The 5,313-nt window shown below is 40.9% G+C and overlaps 1 non-coding gene across 1 annotated transcript; it reads left to right on the top strand.

Moving 5' to 3' along the window:
- The first annotated feature begins 4,929 nt into the window (after nt 1-4,929).
- On the top strand, nt 4,930-5,037 carry LOC112787931 (small nucleolar RNA R71). The gene has a single exon (XR_003195316.1). It is a non-coding gene; the product is annotated as a small nucleolar RNA R71 (small nucleolar RNA).
- Nucleotides 5,038-5,313: the final 276 nt, after the last annotated feature.

Raw genomic sequence — 5,313 nt, 5'->3', positions numbered from 1 at the left:
TTCCCTACTGAGAACGTGTGGTTTGTTCTCACCCCAAAATCTTCCACCCTTTCAGTGACACAGGTTCGAAGACTCTGTTTGGAGCTGCGGGCATTATAGAACTTGTTTACGAGTTAAGTTTATGACTTGAGTTTCTTTCATAGAATTCCCTCGCCCTTACTGCTTAAGGTTTTATTTTATGCAGAGGGATAGGAGTTGTACCTGAACTTTATTTAAATTATTTTGTATAATATTACTATTATTAATAATTATGTGATTATTATTACTTGGTGATGTTTGCTATATGATTTTAATTAACAAAAACAAAAATTTCTGGTATTTTTACTAAAATTGAATCGTGATATCGAACTAAAGGCTTAATAGTAAATAGTTAATAAGGAAAACAGGTCAGTAACGCCTTACTTTTGGTACGATCATGACGTATTGGAAGTTGGGTCGTTACATTAAGCACACTCTTTTTTTTGCTTTGGACCTTGACTTTAACCGCTCAGTCTCAAGTTTTCACTTGACACCTACACGCCACAAGCACATGGTTAGGGACAGCTTGGTTTAGCCGCTTAGACAAGGATTTTATTCCTTTAGGCCCTCCTATCCACTGATGCTCAAAGCCTTGGGATCCTTTTTATTTGCCCTTGCCTTTTGGTTTTAAGGGTTATTGGCTTTTTGCTCTTGCCTCTTGGTTTTAAGAGCTTTGGCTTTTTCTGCTTGCTTTTTTTTTTCTTTCTAATTTTTTTCGCTATTTTTTTCTCTTTTTTTTCTGCAAACTTTGTTCTTTGCTGCTTTTTCTTGCTTCAAGAATCATTTTTATGATTTTTCAGATTATCAAATAACATGTCTCCTTGTCATCATTCTTTCAAGAGCCAACATATTTAACATTCTTAAACAACAACTTCAAAAGACATATGCACTGTTCAAGCATACATTCAGAAAACAAGAAGCATTGTCACCACATCAATATAATTAAGCTAAGTTCAAGGATAAATTCAAAACTCATGTACTTCTTGTTCTTTTGAATTAAAAACATTTTTCATTTAAGAGAGGTGATGGATTCATAGGACATTCATAACTTTAAGACAAAGTTACTAACTACTAATGATCATGTAATGAAGACACAAACATAGATAAGCACATAACATAGAAAACGAAAAACAGAAGAAATAAGAACAAGGAATGAATCCACCTTAGTGATGGAGGCGTTTCCTTCTTGAGGAACCAATGATGTCCTTGAGCTCTTCTATGTCTTTTCCTTGTCTTTGTTGCTCCTCCCTCATTGCTTTTTGATCTTCTCTTATTTCATGAAGGATGATGGAGTGCTCTTGATGTTCCACCCTTAGTTGTCCCATATTGGAACCTAATTCTCCTAGGGAGGTGTTGATTTGCTCCCAATAGTTTTGTGGAGGAAAATGCATTTGAGGCATCTCCGGGATCTCATGGTGATGAGCTTCATATTCCTCTTAAGCTCCATGAATGGGATCTCTTGCTTGCTCCATCTTTTTCTTAGTGATGGGCTTGTCTTCTTTAATGAGGATATCTCCCTCTATGTCAACCCTAGCCGAATTGCATAGGTGGAAAATAAGGTGAGGAAAGGCTAACCTTGCCATAGTGGAGGACTTGTCAGCCACCTTGTAGAGTTCTTGAGGTATAATCTCATGAACTTCCACCTCTTCTCCAATCATGATGGCCCGGTCTATAGTAACTTCAGACCGGTTGCTAGTGGGAATGATTGAGCATTGAATGAACTCCAACCATCCTCTAGCTACAGGCTTAAGGTCCAGTCTTCTTAGTTGAACCGGTTTGCCTTTTGAGTCAATTTTCCATTGAGCTCCTTCTACACATATGTCCATAAGGACTTGGTCCAACCTTTGATCAAAGTTGACTCTCCTTGTATAGGGGCGTGCGTTCTCTTCCATGTTTGGCAAGTTGAACGCCAACCTCACATTTTCCGGACTAAAATCTAAGTATTTCCCCCGAACCATTGTAACATAGTTCTTTGGATCCGGGTTCTTACTTTGATCATGGTTCTTGGTGATCCATGCATTGGCATAGAACTCTTGAACCATTAGGATGCCAACTTGTTGGATGGGATTTGTTAGAACTTCCCAACCTCTTCTTTGCATTTTATGTCGGATCTCCGGATACTCGTTTCTTTTGAGTTTGAAAGGGACCTCGGGGATCACCTTCTTCTTGGCCACAACATCATAGAAGTGGTCTTGATGGGCTTTGGAGATGAACCTTTCCATCTCCCATGACTCGGAGGTGGAAGCTTTTGTCTTCCCTTTTCCTTTTCTAGAGGATTCTCCGGTCTTAGGTGCCATCAATGGTAATGGAAAAACAAAAAGCTTATCCTTTTACCATACCAAACTTAGAATTTTGCTCGCCCTCGAGCAAGAGAAGAAAGAATAGATGAAGAAGAAGAAGAAATGGAGGAGAGGGAAAAGGGGTTGTGTTTCGGCCAAGAAGAGAAGAGAGGGTTGTGTTGTGTGAAAATGAGGAATAATGGAGGGTTATATATAGGGATGGGAGGGGGGTGGAGGTTCGGCCATTTAGGGTGGGTTTGGGTTTGGTGAAGGGTTTTGGGGAAGAGTGTTTATGAGATTTTGTGAAAGAGAGTGGTGAGGGGTGAGAAGAAGTGAGTGGAGGTAGGTGGGGATTTTGTGGGGTCCACAGATCCTAGGGTGATCCTGTGGGGTCCACAGATCCTGAGATGATCCTGTGGGGTCCACAGATCCTGAGGTGTTCAAGGATTTACAACCTTGCACCAAATTAGGCATGTAAAATGCCCTTGCACACAACTCTGGGCGTTCAGCGCCAGGTTGGTGCCCATTTTGGGCATTCAACATCCATTTGTTGCCCATTTCTGGCGTTGAACGCCAGAACCATGCTTGTTTTGGGTGTTCAGTACCAGCTCCTCTCCAAGGTGCAATTCTGGCGTTCAGCACCCAGATGATGCCCATTTTGGGCGTTCAACGCCCAGATACTGCCCATTTTGGGCGTTCAGTGCCAGAACCATGCTCTGTTCTAGCGTTGAACGCCAGGCAGATGCTTCCTCCAGGGTGTGATTTTTATTCTGTTGTTTTTTATTCCGTTTTTAATTTTTATATTTATTTTGTGACTCCTCATGATCATGAACCTATAGAGACATATAACTAAGAAAAAAATATCGTTAGATAAATAAAAATTGGGTTGCCTCCCAACAAGCGCTTCTTTAATGTCAATAGCTTGACAGTGGGCTCTCATGGAGCCTTACAGATGTTCAGAGCATTGTTGAGACTCTCCAACACCAAACTTAGAGTTTGGATATGAGAGTTCAACACCAAACTTAGAGTTTGGTTGTGGCCTCCCAACACCAAACTTAGAGTTTGACTGTGGGGGCTTTGTTTGACTCTGCTTTGAGAGAAGCTTTTTCAGCTTCCTCTCTATGGATGCAGAGGGAGATCCTTGAGTTGTAGAAACAAGGTTGTCCTTATTTATTTGAAAGATCAATTCTCCTCTGTCCACGTCAATCACAGCTCTTGCTGTGGCTAGGAAAGGTCTTCCTAGGATGATGGATTCATCCTCTTCCTTTCCAGTATCCAGGACTATGAAATCAGCAGGGATGTAAAGGCCTTCAACCTTTACTAAAATGTCCTCTACTTGTCCATAAGCCTGTTTTCTTGAATTATCTGCCATCTCTAATGAGATTTTAGCAGCTTGCACCCCATAGATTCCCAGTTTCTCTATTACAGAGAGGGCCATGAAGTTTATTCCTGAACCAAGGTCACACAGAGCCTTAAAGATCATGGTGCCTATGGTACAAGGTATTATGAACTTTCCAGGATCCTGTCTCTTCTGAGGCAATGTCAGTTGATCCAGATCACTTAGTTCATTGATGAACAAGGGAGGTTCATCTTCCCAAGTATCAATGCCAAATAATTTGGCATTTAGCTTCATGATTGCACCAAGGAACTTGGCAGCTTGCTCTTCAGTAACTTCCTCATTCTCTTCAGAAGAGGAATACTCATCAGAGCTCATGAATGGCATAAGGAGGTTCAATGGAATCTCTATGGTCTCTAGATGAGTCTCAGATTCCTTTGGTTCCTTAGAGGGAAACTCCTTATTAATTACTGGACGTCCCAAGAGGTCTTCCCCCTTGGGATTCACGTCCTCTCCTTCCCTTGCAGGTTCGGCCATGATTCTTATGTCAATGGCCTTGCACTCTCCTTTTGGATTTTCTTCTGTATTGCTTGGGAGAGTGTTAGGAGGGATTTCAGTGATCCTTTTACTCAGCTGGCCCACTTGTGCTTCCAAATTTCTAATGGAAGACCTTGTTTCATTCATGAAACTTACAGTGGCCTTAGATAGATCAGAGACTAAGTTTTCTAAATTAGAAGTATTTTGTTCAGAGTTCTCTGTCTATTGCTGAGTGGATGATGAAAAAAGTTTATTATTGTTAAACCTGTTTCTTCCACCATTATTAAAGCCTTGTTGAGGCCTTTGATCCTTCCATGAGAGATTTGGATGATTTTTCCATGATGGATTATAGGTATTTCCATAAGGTTCACATAAGTAATTCACCTCTGCTATTGCAGGGTTTTCAGGATCATAAGCTTCTTCTGCATAAGAAGCCTCTTGAGTACTGTTGGATGCAGCTTGCATTTCATTCAGACTCTGAGAAATCATATTGACTTGCTGAGTCAATATTTTGTTCTGAGCCAATATGGCATTCAGAGTATCAACTTCAAGAACTCCCTTCTTCATAGGCGTTCCATTACTCACAGGATTCCTCTCAGAAGTGTACATGAACTGGTTATTAGCAACCATGTCAATGAGTTCTTGAGCTTCTGTAGGTGTTTTCTTTAGGTGAATGGATCCACTTACAGAAGTATCCAATGACATCTTTGATAGCTCAGATAAACCATCATAGAAGATATCCAGGATGGGCCATTCTGAAAGCATGTCAGAAGGACACTTTTTTGTCAGCTGCTTGTATCTTTCCCAAGCTTCATAGAGGGATTCACCTTCTTTCTGTCTGAAGGTTTGAACATCAGCTCTAAGCTTGCTCAGCTTTTGAGGAGGAAAGAACTTGGCTAAGAAAGCCGTGACCAGCTTATCCCAAGAGTTCAGGCTGTCTTTAGGTTGAGAGTCCAACCACACTCTAGCTCTGTCTCTTACAGCAAAAGAGAAAAGCATGAGCCTGTAGACTTCAGGATCTACTCCATTAGTCTTAATAGTATCACAGATCTGCAAGAATTCAGTTAAGAACTGAAAAGGATCTTCAGATGGAAGTCCATGAAACTTGCAGTTTTGCTGCATCAGAGAAACTAGCTGAGGTTT

The sequence above is a fragment of the Arachis hypogaea genome, chromosome 20 (assembly GCF_003086295.3).
Source record: "Arachis hypogaea cultivar Tifrunner chromosome 20, arahy.Tifrunner.gnm2.J5K5, whole genome shotgun sequence".
NCBI lineage: Eukaryota > Viridiplantae > Streptophyta > Magnoliopsida > Fabales > Fabaceae > Arachis > Arachis hypogaea.
This window is presented reverse-complemented; position numbering and strand designations above follow the sequence as displayed.